This window comes from Triticum urartu, chromosome 1 (genome assembly GCF_003073215.2).
Source record: "Triticum urartu cultivar G1812 chromosome 1, Tu2.1, whole genome shotgun sequence".
Lineage (NCBI taxonomy): Eukaryota > Viridiplantae > Streptophyta > Magnoliopsida > Poales > Poaceae > Triticum > Triticum urartu.
In genome coordinates, this window is record NC_053022.1 from 156520339 (window position 1) to 156539458 (window position 19120).

The window sequence follows — 19120 nt, forward strand, 5'->3', positions numbered from 1 at the left end:
CCATATGCCGAGTTCTCTTATAATAATAGCTATCAAGCTAGTCTGAAGATGTCCCCCTTCGAAGTGTTATATGGACGAAAGTGTCGGACCCCTCTGAACTGGTCAGAAACTGGGGAACGTCCACTCTTCGGTCCGGATATTATCCAACAGGCCGAAGAACAAGTTCGCATTATTCGCGAGAATCTCAAGACTGCTCAGTCACGTCAGAAAAGTCAGTATGACCATCATCACCAAGACATGGTCTATCAACCTGGCGAAAAGGCTTATCTTCAAGTTACACCAATGAAGGGTGCTCACCGCTTTGGGATCAAGGGCAAGCTAGCTCCTCGCTATATCGGTCCCTTCACTATTCTCGAAAGGCATGGAAAAGTGGCATATCAACTCGAGCTTCCGTCGAACCTTTCTCAGGTTCATGATGTGTTCCATGTGTCATAGCTCCGCCGTTGCTTCAAGGATCCAATCCGAGCAGTGGATCATGAAGTGCTCGAATTGCAACAGGACCTCTCCTCTAAAGAGCATCCAGTCCGCATTTTCGACCAAGCTGAACGCCGCACATGTCAGAAAGCGATCAAGTTGCTCAAGGTCCAATGGTCGCATCACTCTGAAGATGAAGCCACTTGGGAATGCGAGGACCGCCTGCGTGATGAATACCCCGCACTGTTTCCTTCTACCTCCTAAATCTCTGGACAAGATTTCTTGTAGTGGAGGAATTTTGTAACGCCCGGGTAATCAAGCTACAGTAATTCCACGCAAATGGTGCCACGTCACCACGATTACGGTTGCTAAACTACCAATAGATCAAAACACTCTAAATTCAAATTTAAATTTAGCAAACAGTAAAAGTTTTCAAAACATCGGAACAAAAATGTTCAGTTGGTGCGGAATATTACAAAGGTAATTATGGTAAAGAAAGCACAATTTTATAAAATACTTAAATGCCCTAACTTAGATTAAAATAGTAAAAGAAAATAAATAAAAACAAAACAAAGAAAATAAAAACAAAACTAAAAGGAAATAAAAAGGCTCCCTGGCCAACTGGGCCAGACGGCCCAGCTCATAGGGCAGGCCAGGCCCACCTGGCCCAGCTGGCCACCACCGCCGTGCCCTTATCCACTCGCCACCCCACTCCCACTCCATCGACACCCCCACTCCCCCCGCGAAAATATCTCCTCCCCCTCTCCCCGATTGGGTCGGGATCGAGGAGGAGGTCGCCGCCTCGCCGGAGCCCCTCCGTCGGCCTGCCTCCTCTACGACGTCGTCCCCCGCTGCCACGAACCCCGCTACCCGCGGTGAGGCCCCGACCTCTCGCGCACGCTCATCCACGCCGTCCCGCGACGCAGCCTCCTCCCCCCTCGGCCACGCATGCCTCCCTGCCTCGCCCCGCTCCCGTAGGCTGCTGCTGCACTACTCCGCCCCCGCGCGCATGCCCACGTCGTCGTGCCTTTGCCTGCCTCTGCACCGTGCCCCGTGCACCCTGGCCTCCTCCCCGAACGGCCCGTCCTTGCCGCCACACGCCCGCTCTGGCCACAGCCAGCGCGCCGCGCCGCTTGGCCTCGGCGTTCCGCTCAGCCTGCCTAGCCCCTGCTGCATCTGCGCCGCCCCGCTACACGTAGTGCGCGCCCGCACCGCCATTGGCCCGGCGACGCCGCTCCCTCCCTGGAGCTCTGCCTCCCCCACTACACCTCGCTCGCGCCGTCACCCAGCCTTGCTTCGCCGGCACCCGCGCGGCCCTCACCACCCATGCGCGACGTCGCGTCCTCTGCGCCTGGCCACCGCCGACGACCCTTGCTGCATGCTGCTGCTGCCCTGCTTTGCCTGTCCGCTGCCTCTCGCCGATTGCCCGCGCCGCCGCGCGCCTCCCCTTCGCTCCCAGCCCTGGCGCCACCCCGATGTGGCCTCGTCGCTGCCGCCTGAGGCGACCGGCCTCGCCGTGGCCATCGGCCTCCCCTGCCTTGGTGACTTGCCGGGTCCGCCGCCCCACGCCACCCCGGGCATGCGCCCGTTAGCCCCGGCGCCCGAAACCCATTCACCCGCGCCCGTTTGGCCCTTGGGGCCTATGACAAACGAGGCCCACCCCCTGAGAACGAAAATAATAATAAAAAAGAATTAAAAATAAATAATAAATAAAATTATTAATTAAATTAATTAATTAATTAAAGGATTAATTAACTTAATTAATCTGGCTTAATTAACCTAATCAATTAACTAAACTAATCAAACCTGTTTAGTTAGCCTGAGTCTATGACAGGTGGGTCCCACTAGACCCACAGGCCAGGTTTGACTCTGTTCAGCTGGGTTTGACCTACTGACGTCATGGTGATGTCATGCTTTCACTGTTTTGGATAATTTTCTATTAAAATAATTACTTAAATGCTGAAAATGATTTAAATCTTTTAAAATCAATATAAAATAAACCGTAGCTCAGATGGAAAAACTTTGTACATGAAAGTTTCTCAGAATGACGAGACAAATCCGGATATGCAGCCCGTTTCTCCGCCACACATCCCTAGATTAGCGAACTCACAACTTTCCCCCTCCAGTTCATCTGTCCGAAAACGCGAAACACCGGGAATACTTTCCCGGATGTTTTCCCCCTTCACCGGTACCACCTCGTACCGCGTTAGGGCACACCTAGCATCACGCTTTGTCATGTCATGCATCTTCATGCATTTGTTTGCATTATTTTATTGTTTCTTCCCCCTCTTCTCTCGCTAGACACCGAGACCGACGCCGCTGCTACCCAGTACGACTACGGTGTTGACGACCCCTCTCTCTTGCCAGAGCAACCAGGCAAGCCCCCCCTTTGATCACCAGATATCGCCAATTCTTCTCTCTACTGCTTGCATTAGAGTAGTGTAGCATGTTACTACTTTCCATTAATCCTATTCTGATGCATAGCCTGTCATTGTTGCTCCAGCTGTTGATACCTTACCTGCAATCCTAATGCTTAGTATAGGATGCTAGTTTATCATTAGTGGCCCTACATTCTTGTCCGTCTGCCATGCTATACTATTGGGCCGTGATCACTCGGGAGGTGATCACGGGTTTATACTATATACTTTATATAAGATACTTGTGGTGACAAAAGATGGGTCGGCTCGAGGAGTACCTGCGGTTGATTCATGAATTGGGTGCTGGAAGGACATACTTTCCCGATAGCCCTCTGTGTGGATCTTTGTGGCGAAGCGACAGGGCAGTTTGAGACCTCCTAGGAGAGAGGTGGGCCTGGCCCTGGTCGGCGTTCGCGGTTATTTCAAGATAACACGTTTAACGAGATCTTGGTATTTGATCTGAGTCTGGCCACTGGCCTATACGCACTAACCATCTACGTGGGGACAGTTATGGGCACTCGACGTCGTGGTATCAGCCGAAGCCTTCGTGATGTCAGCGACTGAGCGGCGCGCGTCGGATTGGACTGTAAGGGCCAGTTCTTTTGGACGATTCTACCAGAATCGCCCCCTCCCCAGCTTCTCCCAGATTCACCACTCCATATGTTTTTTACAATCCTAACTTATTAGACCTTAACTAGATAGGATTGTAAAAAATATATGGAGTAGAGATTCTGGGAAAAGCTGGGGAGAGGGGCGATTCTGGGAGAATCACCGAAAAGAACTGGCCCTAAGCCTGCTCTTGTATTAAGGGGGCTAGTTCTGCTTCCAGCCACGTTCGCAACATGCAGGTGTGCAAAGGGCGATGGGCCCAGACCCCTGCGCCATAGGATTTAGACCGGCGTGCTGACCTCTCTATTGTGCCTAGGTAGGGCTGCGACGTGTTGATCTTCCGAGCCCGGGCATGACCCAGAAAAGTGTGTCCGGACAAAGGGGATCGAGCGTGTTGGGAAATGTGGTGCACCCCTGCAGGGAAGTTAATCTATTCGAATAGCCGTGATCTTCGGTAACAGGACGACTTGTAGTTGTACCTTGACCTTATGATGACTAGAACCAGATAATTAATAAAACGCACCCTTCCAAGCGCCAGATACAACCGGTGGTCGCTCTCTCACAGGGCGACGAGGGGAGGATCATCGGTTAGGATTATGCTATGCGATGATACTTGGTGAACTTACCATCTACTCTCTTCTTCTGCTGCAAGATGGAGGTTACCAGAAGCGTAGTCTTCAAAAGGACTAGCTATCCCCCTCTTATTCCGGCATTCTGCAGTATAGTCCACATATGATACCCTTAATCCATTTGATACCAATGCATACATATGTAGTGTAGCTCCTTGCTTGCGTGTACTTTGGATGAGTACTCACGGTTGCTTTGCTTCCCATTTTCCCGTTTCCTATACCCGATTGCTGCGACCAGATGTGGGAGCCCAGGAGCCAGACGCCACTGTCGATGATGACTACTACTACTCGGGAGGTGCCATCTACTACGTGCAACCCGCTGACGACGACCAGGAGTAGTTTAGGAGGATCCCAGGCAAGAGGCCTGCGCCTCTTTCGATCTGTATCCCAGTTTGTGCTAGCCTTCTTAAGGCAAACTTGTTTAACTTATGTCTGTACTCTGATATTGTTGCTTTCGCTGACTCGTCTATGATCGAGCTCTTGTATTCGATCCCTCAAGGCCCCTGGCTTGTAATATGATGCTTGTATGACTTATTTTATTTGTAGAGTTGTGTTGTGATATCTTCCCATGAGTCCCTAATCTTAATCTTACACGTTTGCGTGTATGATTAGTGTATGATCGAATCGGGGGCGTCACAATCTTGTTATATCATATTATGATTGTTTTGAGGAAGTGTTGTCATCCGAGATTTATTATTATTGCTCGCTAGTTGATTATGCCATTGATATGAGTAAACTTGAGACCTATGCGTTATTGTGAATGTGGTTAATTATAATCTTGGCTGAAAACTTGAATGCTGGCTTTACATATTTACAACAAGAGCAAACAAAGTTTGTAAAAGTTTTTCTTTATCACTTTCAGTTTGTCAACTGAATTGCTTGAGGACAAGCAAAGGTTTATGCTTGGGGGAGTTGATACGTATCCGTCGTATATACTTTCCCAACACTTTTGCCCTTGTTTTGGACTCTAACTTGCATGATTTGAATGGAACTAACCCGGACTGACGCTGTTTTTAGCAGAATTACCATGGTGATATTTTTGTGCAGAAACAAAAGTTCTCAGAATGACCTGAAACTTCACGGAGCAACTTTTTGGAAAATATAAAAATACCTGCAAAAGATGAGGCCCACGACCTGTCCACGAGGGTGGGGGCGCGCCCCCTACCTCATGGGCCCCCTGGAGCTCCTCCGACTCCAACTCCAACTCTATATATTGTGTTTCGGGGAGAAAAAATCAGAGAGAAAAATTCATCGCGTTTTACGATACGAAGCCGCCGAAAGCCCTAAAACCTCTCGGGAGGGCTGATCTGGAGTCCGTTCGGGGCTTCGGAGAGGGGAATCCATCGCCATCGTCATCATCAACCATCCTCCATCACCTATTTTATGATGCTCACTGCCGTGCGTGAGTAATTCCATCGTAGGCTTGCTGGATGGTGATGGGTTGGATGGGATCTATCATGTAATCAAATTAGTTTTGTTAGGGTTTGATCCCTTGTATCCAATATGTTCTGAGATTGATGTTGCTATGACTTTGCTATGCTTAATGCTTGTCACTAGGGCCTGAGTGCCATGATTTCAGATCTGAACCTATTATGTTTTCATCAATATATGAGAGTTCTTGATCCTATCTTGCAAGTCTATAGTCACCTATTATGTGTTATGATCCGTTAACCCCGAAGTGACAATAATCAGGATACTTACTGGTGATGACCGTAGTTTGAGGAGTTCATGTATTCACTATGTGTTAATGCTTTGTTCTGGTACTCTACTAAATGAGGCCTTAATATCCCTTAGTTTCCATAAGGACCCCGTTGCCACGTGAGGGTAGGACAAAAGATGTCATGCAAGTTCTTTTCCATAAGCACATATGACTATGTTCGGAATACATGTCTGCATTATATCAATGAACTAGAGCTAGTTCTGTGTCACCCTAGGTTATGATTGTTACATGATGAACCGCATCCGACATAATTCTCCATCACTCATCCATTGCCTACGAGCTTTCCACATATTGTTCTTTGCTTATTTACTTTTCCGTTGCTATCGCTATCATCATTACAAAATACCAAAAACACTACTTTTGCTACTTTTACCTTTTGCTAGCGTTACCACTACTATCATATTACTTCGCTACTAAACACTTTGCTGCAGATACTAAGTTTCCAGGTGTTGTTGAATTCACAACTCAGCTGCTAATACTTGAGAGTATTCTTTGCCTCCCCTTGTGTCGAATCAATAAATTTGGGTTGAATACTCTACCCTCGAAAACTATTGCGATCCCCTATACTTGTGGGTTATCAACGGTGTACTAAGCAAGCTTCTCCTCATTCTCCGAGTTGACGGGACACATCAAAAGTACTCCAGTGTATACAGCCTTGCCTCTAAGGTAGGCCTCACATGGTTTGCCTCTTTTTTAACATAACGCGTCAAGTCACAATTTGTTTGTTCACCCGTGGTAGACGATCCTCCGTCAAGTGGACAACCAGTAGACGTGTCAAATTACCGCATGGGCTGCCTTTTCGTATAGAAATGAGCTCCACCGTGTACCTGCACGGGTGTGGTTGGGAAAGAGGCGGGAGTACGTGCACCGTGCGTGCACCTCTTCTCTTTGTGCACGTCCCCCACCTACATGGGTTTGTGTGAGAGAGGTACAAACCTAGACGGATGGCGTGTGCATTCGTGAGTGTTTTTTGTTTTAGGGGGGGTGGTGATTTCGTGAATGTATTTGTGGGAATATGTGTCGATGACATCTCAAACAAAATTTTGCATGCAATGTGTGTGAAATAGAGGCATATCCATATCATATAGAGAGGGCCAGAGGGGGCGATCCACGAGAAGAGAGGGAGGGGTCATAGATATTGATATAGTTGAAGAGAGGATCAAGTGGGTAGGTGCGAGATGGATGAAGAGAGCCATCGAAATTGTGTGTGTGAAGTCAAATATATAGGGCGACTGACCTACCAGAACGTCAGAGGGCACAGGGCAAGTTTGTGTGGGGCAGGGAGACATGACTAGAGCGCTCGATGTATCGGTGTGTGTGTGGGGGGGTGGGGGAGGCAGAGGCCTAACTAGAGAGGTAGAACGACTCGTATATGTGTTGAGAAGGAGAGACCCAGCTATGTGTTGAGGGAGATGGGTCGACATCCATACATAACTGAAGGATGGGAAATAGGCTGGGACAGAGAAAGAGAGAGAGGGAGGGAGAGGGGTAGAGTGCTGGATGGGTGATGGAGTTGCTTCTCGAAGATGGTGGGAGAGGCCTACTAGACAAACTGAGGGTAGAACTGCAATATTATCAATAAGAGTGGGGATGTGTTTCTGTGTGTGCATGTGCGTGATAGATCTGTTGGGACGCATGCATGGATGATGAAGGGGAACCATGTGTTTGCTAAGAAAACCTAACTAGATCGGTAGATCAATTGTTGTTTGTCGACGGAAGGGAGAGACATAACTAATGAGGTAGATCGATCGACGCGTGGGGAAAACGAGTTATAAGGACCTAGCTAGATATATGTATAGCGGGAGATCGGTAGGTGTACATCCATTTGTTAGAGGCAAATAAGGCTCAACGAGACGGATAGACAGAGAGAATGGAGCTAGGAGGTGGTGCAAGAGGCCGAGCTACTAGCTAGATAGGGGGAGGAGTGTGCGGTTGTGAGATCTATAAAAAGAGGGGCGAGAGTTTACACGTGCGTGGGACCGTATGAGATACACGAGGCATGGACACAGAAAGGAGGAGATGGAAGGTGCGTGTGTACGTATGTTGTAGGCAGACGCTGGAGAGGTTTATCGATCGGTGTGTGTCGGAAAGGAGCTGTGGAGACTATGGGAGAACGACCTAAGGAAAAAAATGAATGTGCGTGATGTATAGAATGCTGAGGAGGGGGAGGGCGAAGAGGGCGTGTGCATGCATGAGAGAAAGTTAGTGCTACCTACAAAGGTTAGAGGATTGTGTGGGTGTAAGAGACTAACAAAGATCATAATTTGACATGAAAGTGGATTCACATATTTGAATAGGAGATCATAGTGTTATAAACATATGCATGCATGAATATAGCGGTGATACGCGTGCTGTGGTTTTGCACATGTTATACCATAATGTGATAATGCATGGCGTTTGCAACTCACAACTAAATGTCGAACAATCTAAACCATACTATATATCGAACAATCTCACATTTTATTTGAATTTGTGATATTGTGTGGCGTTTGCAGCTTACAACTAAATATCGAACAATCTAAACAATACTATATATCGAACAATCTCACATTTTATTTGAATTTGTGGTAATGTGTGGTGTTTGCAACTCACATCTAAATACTTGTAGGCGTAGGGGGCGGGGCACCATACATTATGTGATAAATAATTATACATATGAGACATGGTGTAGATTATGAAGATCTAGCTAGAGCTTGAAATGTACTATGATTTGAAATCAACATAAAGTGGATTCAAAAAAATCAAGTTTGAGTTCATATAGTACACATAGTTCATATCTAACTCGAGAGTAATCATGTGGTGTGCTGTGAAGATAATACACAAACGATGGTTTAACTTGACAATAATGATGATTGTAGATCTTATTAAAATAGAGAAACGAATTCAAATGGGTTGACTTCACAACGATCATTATTGTAGATCTTATTCAAATAGAGAAACGAATTCAAATTTAGTTCATATTGAAGCAGTAGTATATATGTTTGGAATGCACTAAAACATTCATTTGAGTAGCAGGTTGCATGCATTATACACGTAGCGAAATATTTTAATTGAACATAACATGAATTCAAAGTTTTGAATGACATTTGTAGTGCGAATTGATTTTGTACAGTACACAGGACTAGACTCTCTTGTGTGCTGCGAATTGATTTCTTTTTGTTTCTTCGTCGACGGAAGTGCGAATTGATTTGGTACAATACATGTTGGGCTTGTCCGGAAATTTCAACCCGCACCTTGTTACCCCGAAATATTTAAGATATATCTTTGTCTCGTTGTGCTCTGACAACTCCCTCCATATCAACCCGCGCCTTGCTATTCCAAAATTGCAACGCGCGTGCAAACTCCCACCTCCTGTGAAATCCCAACACTTGAAATGCCCGTGATACCCCTGAACCGAAAGAACCACCTAGGTCAATTCGGTGGGGGTACTTTTGTAACTTACCACACATTTCAGACAAGCGCGTCCCTAAGCCATGGTTCCCCACTCCCATCCCATCCGCCCACCCATTCGTACACCGAGGCCACGAAAACCGGCGAAGCCCCACACCCTCCTCCATCCGCCACCCAGCCGGAGCCCCTTCCCCGACGACGTCGTCCACAGAAACACCTCGACATCCCTCATCCACCGTACTGGACGAGGATCCGTCGTCAATCTCGTCGTCCCGCCGGTTCAGCCACCCCGTCCTCCACCTCCAAGGAGCTGCCCCGAGGTTCCCCTCGTCTTTCGCGCCACCTCCATTCCCATACCGCCGTCTTTACCTGCACCAACGGAAGAGCATCATCATCCGTTTCCTCGGATGAAGCTGAGGCCTAATCGGTGCCACCAAAGAGGTTGTACACTAATCGCCGCATTTTCTTCTTGATTCGATCCCATGGTGCTATCGATGCTCGGTCCCGAGCTGACACGGCGCAACTCCATCCACGGGGGCGTCGCCGGCCACTTCCTCCACGACGTCGCTCCCTCGACGGCGACGTCCACATTAGTAGGAGTTGCTGCTGCTTTAGCTCTCGCTCGCGTTGCTGCTCTGCTCTTGCTCGCGGTCCCCTGCTTGGCCTGCTCTCACTATTGCTCTTGCTCACGCTGCTGCTCTTGCTCTTGCTCTTGCTTGTGATGCTGCTCCGATTTAGCTACACTTCAGTCGACTGAATCAAATTTTGGTTCAGTTGATTTTTCAAGGGGGGGGGGGGGGCTCGCCAGAGTTAAGGAAGAACCATCCGCAGTGGGGAGGGGGGCTCACCGGAGAGGTACCCCACTATCTATCTTAGGGTTCAGGGTGGGGCGGTGGTGGGGCGGTGGCGTGGGGATCGCCGGAGAAAAAGCTCGGCACACGGGGAGGGGGGGTGCTATAGGATGGTTGGCGCGGCGGCGGACCAGCGGTGGGGAGTGGTTTCGAGGCGAGCGGGGCGGCGCACCGCCAGCCACAGGCGGTTTGGTCGGTGGTGGCTGGCGGCTCAGGGGGGTGGAGGTTGAAATTGAACTATAGGCCCTTGATTTCGTATCCAACGGCTGGAAAATCAACTGACCAGGGATGAAAAATTTAGTCGACCGGCTCTCGCACGTGCTGCTGCTGCTGCTACTAGCTAGTGCGTTTAGTTTCGACAGTAAAATTCAGTTTCGACAGCAAAATTCAGTTTCGACAGTTAAGTTTAGTTTTGAGTTTTGACAGTTAAATTCAGTTTTGACAGTTAAGTTCAGAGATGAGCGGCTCATGTATTTTACATCTAGCACTTTGTGGTTATGTATTTTACGTCATCTATTGGAGATGGTATTAGAATTCCACTCAGGTTAATGTTGTCTCTCCTGTCCTGCTCAGCCTCGGCGTCGTACAACTCACCGGAGCTGCTCCAATGATGAAACCCTCCATCACAGCGGAGCAGTACCCCGGGCTCCATCTCAAGATGCCTAAGATCTTCTTCCCCTCCTCCGACAGCCAGGTCAGCCGGATCATCCTCACCGACCAACCCAATCATGCTGAGATCGACATGGCTTCACCAAAGAGGTTGTACACTTGTTGCATCTCTTTTTTAACCTACATGTTATATATATTGTCCACTGAGCACACGCAGTAGTGTGAAATACGATTAGTTTCTCCTACTATATGACAAGAAGTGAGGTACCAGGCAACTTAGCTATCTGTAATGGACTCTCTTGAACGCCATCATTATTTATCTCTGCGTGTTTGAGCTGTGCATTTGTCGATGGGCCTGAGAGTTGAGCTAGTAGGGCAGTGGCCTGGGTCCAAAGTAGTAGAAGTAGGCAAGCAGCACAATTTTTTTAAGTGTAGCTTTTCCTTGCTCAAGCCTGCCTACTAGAATCGCCAGTGCTTGAAAGGAAAAGTGAAGGAAAAACATAGGAATTGGAAAGTTTCCTATGGTGCTACTATTCATGCATTTGGTTCAAAGGAATGGAGCAAAGGAAAACTGTAGGACTTGTTCCTTTAGTGTCTCCTTGAAAGAAAAACCGTACGGATTTTAATTTCCACTTGTTCTCCTTTTCAAATTCCTATTCATGAAGCACAAGACTAAGAGATAGTAGCATAATAGCATTATCACCGTACATTTTCTTGTGGTTTGACTTAATCTCACCATGCTTCTTTGCATCCTGTGATCTTCCAATTCTTGTGAACCAAACACCCAGATTGGCAGAAATCCTCTGTTTTTAAATTCTCTGTTTTGCACGTGCATTCCTATCCTATTACCGTGTACTTCCTATCCCTGCGTTGTTAGAATCCTCCAATTCAAACGAACCCTTACAGAATTACTTCTCTTACAAATAGTTGTCAAAGAAAACCTTGTGTGGTTTGTCCCGCTCCTGCTGCGCCGTCGTCCACCCAAGCTAAGCTGCTCCAATGACAGAAGGGTCTAGCACAACAGGGATCCGGCCTCCGGACCGTCTTTCACTGCCTCAGATCTTCTTCCCCTCTGCCGGCAGCCATGACAACTGCATTACCATCATGAATCGAGCAGATGACCTCGAGGACTACACGGGTCCGCAAGAGAGGTCACACTCTTTCATGTTTGCTTACATTATGCATCACTTAATATTACATGCTACTTTATCATCCTGTTCACCGATTAGACTCTGAGTCTGCTCCAAACTAATGGTCAAACTTGAGTTTTTAAATGGTTGTGGGGTACATATCGGGGCCGCAATCAATAGTATCTATCTACTATGAGTTTCATGTTGGGTGGGAAACAAACAATAAAGAAGCCATTATATGTATTTTTTAACTGAAGCCATTATCTGCGTGCTATTATTGGTTTTGGGTCTATCCACAGGTTTCTACCATCACTCTGGATTTCTGCATGCACTCCTTACATAATCTCACTATGTTCTATTCCTATGCATGTCAGTTATTGTACACAATGGAACTGAACATGTAGAGCAAAAGAGATGAGCCTTGCGTGTCAATAATATTTCATGCAGACATCGCTCCATGGTAGTTGCAAAGGAAGCCCGCCCTCCAGCCATTTCGGATTGTAATCGAGAGGAAGATATCTGTTCTGAGGGGGATTCAGAAGGAGAAGACCACTCCTATTTACCCCCTGAGGTCTTCGCTCTAACTTGGCATGCTGATGTTGGTTATATCATACATATGGTGCCTTGCATTGCTTACTTTATACATCAAATATGTCAACTGCTTAGTTTAGACATGCTTTGTTTGAATGCCATCTGTTTAGTTATTCATCGTTTATGTGAATTATGCAACGCCATCTTGTTTAGTCAGGCATCATATATGTGAATTTTGCAATGCCATCCTGCTTAGCCAGTCATCTTATATGTTAATTATATCAGGCCATCCTTTTTTCGTCACGTATTACACTTGTTAACAATGTTAGTACATTCAACTACTCTTCGTGTGCATCAGCCATTTGACACGGTGATGGAAAATTCTGGAGTGAAAACAAGGTCTTTAGAGAAGACTATGCTATCTGACGAAGCGCATATCTCGCTGGTTACAGATAGCTCCTCAGAGGAGGATTCAGAGACAGATGACTAGTCCTATTTCCCCCCTGACGTGTATGCTCTAACTTGGCAGGGTTATGTTGCTCATATCATGCGTATGGTGTCTTGCATTGCTATGTCATTTGATTGGTTTAGACATGCTTTGTGTGAATGCCACATGTTTAGTGTCTAATTACCATATATGTGAATTATGCATTGCCATCTTGTTGCAAGACCTTATATATGTGAATTATGCAATGCTATCTTGTTGCAAAGGCATTATATATGTGAATTATGCAATGCCATGCTGTTGAGCCAATCATCATGTATGTGAATTATATCATGCTATCATTTTTTTTGTATTACGTGTTCCATTTGTCGACAACGTTTGTGTATTCAACTACTCTTCCTGTGCATAAGACATTTGAAGCGGTGATGGAAGTATCTGGAGTGAAAACAAGGTATTCAGAGCAGACAATGCTACCTGCTGAAGCAGACATCTTGCTGGATATAGAGAGCTCCTCAGAGGAGGATTCAGAGACTGATGACCAGTCCTATTTCCCCCAAAGGTCTATGCTCAAACTTGGCAGGGTTATATTACCCATGTCATGCATGTTGTCTTGCATTGCTTAGTTTTTACACCACATATGGATTGCCATATGCTTACTTATTTACTATATAAATCATATATTTGAATTATATCATGCCATCATGTTTACATACACAACATCTATCTGAATTATGGCATGGCAACCCTTTTAATAAAGACATCATATAGTTATTGTTGGGGAACGTAGTAATTTCAAAATTTTCCTACACACACGCAAGATCATGGTGATGCATAGCAACTAGAGGGGAGAGTGTGTCCACGCACCCTCGTAGACCGAAAGCAGAAGCGTTAGCACAACGCGGTTGATGTAGTCGTACGTCTTCACGATCCGATCGATCAAGTACCGAACGCACGGCACCTCCGAGTTCTGCACACGTTCAACTCGATGACGTCCCTTGGACTCCGATGAAGCCAAGTGTTGAGGGAGAGTTTCGTCAGCATGACGGCGTGGTGACGATGATGATGTTCTACTTATGCAGGGCTTTGCCTAAGCACCGCTACGATATGATCGAGGTGGATTATGGTGGAGGGGGGCACCACACATGGCTAAGAGATCAAGAGATCAATTGTTGTGTCTAGAGGTGCCCCCCTGCCCCTGTATATAAAGGAGCAAGGGGGAGGCGGCCGGCCTAGGAGAAGGGCGCGCCAAGGGGGGAGTCCTACTCCTACCGGGAGTAGGACTCCTCCTTTCCTTGTTGGAGTAGGAGAGAAGGAAAGAGGAGGAGAGGGAGAAGGAAAAGGGGGCTGCACCCCTTGTCCAATTCGGACCAGGGGGGCGCAGGCCTCCTTCCTTTTGGCATCTCTCCTCTATTCCCGTATGGCCCAATAAGGCCCATATACTCCCCGGCGAATTCCCATAACTCTCCGGTACTCCGAAAAATACCCGAATCACTCGGAACCTTTCCGAAGTCCGAATATAGTCATCCAATATATCGATCTTTACATATCGACCATTTCGAGACTCCTCGTCATGTACCCGATCTCATCTGGGACTCCGAACTCCTTCGGTACATCAAAACACATAAACTCATAATATAATTGTCATCGAACTTTAAGCGTGCGGACCCTACGGGTTCGAGAACTATGTAGACATGACCGAGACACGTCTCCGGTCAATAACCAATAGCAGAACCTGGATGCTCATATTGGCTCCCACATATTCTACGAAGATCTTTATCGGTCAAACCGCATAACAACATACGTTGTTCCCTTTGTCATCGGCATGTTACTTGCCCGAGATTCGATCGTCGGTATCTCAATACCTAGTTCAATCTCGTTACCGGCAAGTCTCTTTACTCGTTCCGTAACACATCATCCCGCAACTACTCATTAGTTGCAATGCTTGCAAGGCTTATAGTGATGTGCATTACCGAGTGGGCCCAGAGATACCTCTCCGACAATCGGAGTGACAAATCCAAATCTCGAAATACGCCAACCCAACAAGTACCTTCGGAGACACTTGTAGAGCACCTTTATAATCACCTAGTTACATTGTGACGTTTGGTAGCACACAAAGTGTTCCTCCGGTAAACGAGAGTCGCATAATCTCATAGTCATAGGAACATGTATAAGTCATGAAGAAAGCAATAGCAACAAACTAAACGATCAAGTGCTATGCTAACGGAATGGGTCAAGTCAATCACATCATTCTCCTAATGATGTGATCTCATTAATCAAATGACAACTCATGTCTATGGTTAGGAAACATAACCATCTTTGATCAACGAGCTAGTCAAGTAGAGGCATACTAGTGACACTCTGTTTGTCTATGTATTCACACATGTATTATGTTTCCGGTTAATACAATTCTAGCATGAATAATAAACATTTATCATGATACAAGGAAATAAATAATAACTTTATTATTGCCTCTAGGGCATATTTCCTTCAGTCTCCCATTTTCACTAGAGGCAATAATCTAGTTCACATCGCCATGTGATTTAATACCAATAGTTCACATCACCATGTGATTAAAACCCATAGTTCACATCAACTTGTGACCAACACCCAAAGGGTTTACTAGAGTCAATAATCTAGTCCACATCGCTATGTGATTAACACCCAAAGAGTACTAAGGTGTGATCATGTTTTGCTTGTGAGAGAAGTTTAGTCAACGGGTCTGCCACATTCAGATCCGTAAGTATTTTGCAAATTTCTATGTCAAAAATGATCTGCACGGAGCTAGTCTAGCTAATTGCTCCCACTTTCAATATGTATCCAGATTGAGATTTAGAGTCATCTGGATCAGTGTCAAAATTTGCATCGACGTAACCCTTTACGATGAACCTTTTGTCACCTCCATAATCGAGAAACATATCCTTATACCACTAAGGATAATTTTGACCGTTGTCTAGTGATCTACTCCTAGATCACTATTGTACTCCCTTGCTAAACTCAGAGCAGGGTATACAATAGGTCTGGTACACAGCATGGCATACTTTATAGAACCTATGGCTGAGGCATAGGGAATGACTTTCATTCGCTCTCTATCTTCTGCCGTGGTCGGGTTTTGAGTCTTACTCAACTTCACACCTTGTAACATAGGCAAGAACTCCTTCTTTGACTGTTCCATTTTGAACTACTTCAAAATCTTGTCAAGGTATGTACTCATTGAAAAAACTTATCAAGCATCCTGATCTATCTCTATAGATCTTCATGCTCAATATGTAAGCAGCTTCACCGAGGTCTTTCTTTGAAAAACTCCTTTCAAAACTTCCTTTATGCTTTGCAGAATAATTCTACATTATCTCCGATCAACAATATGTCATTCACATATACTTATCAGAAATGTTGTAGTGCTCCCGCTCACTTTCTTGTAAATACAAGCTTCACCGCAAGTCTGTATAAATCTATATGCTTTGATCAACTTATCAAAGTGTATATTCCAACTCCGAGATGCTTGCACCAGTCCATAGATGGATCGCTGGAGCTTGCATATTTTGTTAGTACCTTTAGGATTGACAAAACCTTCTGGTTGCATCATATACAACTCTTTAATAAATCCATTAAGGAATGCAGTTTTGTTTATACATTTGCCAGATTTCATAAAATGCAGCAATTGCTAACATGATTCGGACAGACTTAAGCATAGATACGAGTGCAAAACTCTCATCATAGTCAACACCTTGAACTTGTCGAAAACCCTTTTGCGACAATTCTAGCTTTGTAGATAGTAACACTACTATCAGCGTCCGTCTTCCTCTTGAAGATCCATTTAATCTGAATGGATCGCCAATCAATGGGCAAGTCAATCAAAGTCCATACTTTGTTCTCATACATGGATCTCATCTCAGATTTCATGGCCTCAAGCCATTTCGCGAAATCTGGGCTCATCATCACTTCCTCATAGTTCGTAGGTTCGTCATGGTCAAGTAACATGACCTCCAGAATAGGATTACCGTACAACTCTGGTGCGGATCTCACTCTGGTTTACCTACGAGGTTCGGTAGTAACTTGATCTGAAGTTACATGATCATCATCATTAGCTTCCTCACTGATTGGTGTAGTAGTCACAGGAACGGATTTCTGTGATGAACTACTTTCCAATAAGGGAGCAGGTAAAGTTACCTCTTCAAGTTCTACTTTCCTCCCACTCACTTCTTTCGAGAGAAACTCCTTCTCTAGAAAGGATCCATTCTCAGCAATGAATATCTTGCCTTCGGATTTGTGACAGAAGGTGTACCCAACATTTTCTTTTGGGTATCCTATGAAGACGCACTTCTTCGATTTGGGTTTGAGCTTATCAGGTTGAAACTTTTTCACATAAGCATTGCAACCTCAAACTTTAAGAAACGACATCTTAGGTTTCTTGCCAAACCATAGTTCATACGGTGTCGTCTCAACGGATTTAGATGGTGCCCTATTTAACGTGAATGTAGCTGTCTCTAATGCATAACCCCAAAACGATAACGGTAAATCAGTAAGAGACGTCATAGATGGCACCATATCTAATAAAGCACGGTTACGACGTTCGGACACACCATTACACTGTGGTGTTCCAGGTGGCGTGAGTAGTGAAACTATTTCACATTGTTTTAACTGAAGGCCAAACTCGTAACTCAAATATTTTACTTCTGCGATCATATCGTAGAAACTTTTATTTTGTTACGATGATTCTCCACTTCACTCTGAAATTCTTTGAACTTTTCAAATGTTTCAGACTTGTGTTTCATCAAGTAGATATACTCATATATGCTCAAATCATCTGTGAAGATCAGAAAATAATGATACCTGCTGCGAGCTTCAATATTCATCGCACCACATACATCAGTGTGCATGATTTCCAACAAATCTGTGGCTTGCATTGTTCCGGAGAACGGAGTCTTAGTCATCTTGCCCATGAGGCATGGTTCGCAAGCATCAACTGATTCATAATCAAGTGATTCCAAAAGTCCATCAGCATGGAGTTTCTTCATTCGCTTTATACCAATATGACCTAAACGGCGGTGCCACAAATAAGTTGCACTATCATTATTAACTTTGCATCTTTTGGTTTCAATATTATGAATATGTGTATCACTACGATCAAGATCCAACGAACCATTTTCATTGTGCGTGTAACCATATAAGGTTTTATTCATGTAAACAGAACAACAATTTATTCTCTTACTTAAATGAATAACTGTACTGCAATAAACATGATCAAATCATATTCATGCTCAACGCAAACACCGAATAACACTTATTTAGGTTCAACACTAATCCCGAAAGTATAGGGAGTGTGTGATGATGATCATATCTTTCTTGAAACCACTTCCAACACACATCGTCACTTCACCCTTAACTAGTCTATGTTCATTCTGCAACTCCCGTTTCGAGTTACTTCTCTTAGCAACTGAACCAGTATCAAATACCGAGGGGTTGCTACGAACACCAGTAAAATACACATCAATAATCTGTATATCAAATATACCTTTGTTCACTTTGCCATCCTTCTTATCCGCCAAATACTTGGGGCAGTTCCGCTTCCAGTGACCAGTCCCTTTGCAGTAGAAGCACTTAGTCTTAGGCTTAGGACCAGACTTGGGCTTCTTCACTTGAGCAGCAACTTGCTTGTCGTTCTTCTTGAAGTTCCCCTTCTTCCCTTTGCCCTTTTCTTGAAACTAGTGGTCTTGTCTACCATCAACACTTGATATTTTTCTTGATTCCTACCTTCGTTGATTTCAGCATTACAAAGAACTTGGGAATCATTTCGGTTATCCCTTGCATATCATAGTTCATCACGAAGTTCTACTAACTTGGTGATGGTGACTAGAGAATTCTATCAATCACTATCTTATCTGGAAGATTAACTCCCACTTGATTCAAGCGATTGTAGTATCCAGACAATCTGAGCACATGCTCACTGCTTGAGCTATTCTCCTCCATCTTCTAGCTATAGAACTTGTTGGAGACTTCATATCTCTCAACTCGGGTATTTGCTTGAAATATTAACTTCAACTCCTGGAACATCTCATATGGTCCATGACGTTCAAAACGTCTTTGAAGTCCCGATTCTAAGCCGTTTAAGCATGGTGCACTAAACTATCAAGTAGTCATCATATTGAGCTAGCCAAACGTTCATAACGTCTGCATATGCTCCTGTAATAGGTCTGTCACCTAGCGGTGCATTAAGGACATAATTCTTCTGTGCAGCAATGAGGATAATCCTCAGATCACGGATCCAATCTGCATCATTGCTACTAACATCTTTCAACTTAATTTTCTCTAGGAACATAACAAAATAAAACAGGGGAGCTAAACGCGAGCTTTTGATCTACAACATAGATATGCTAA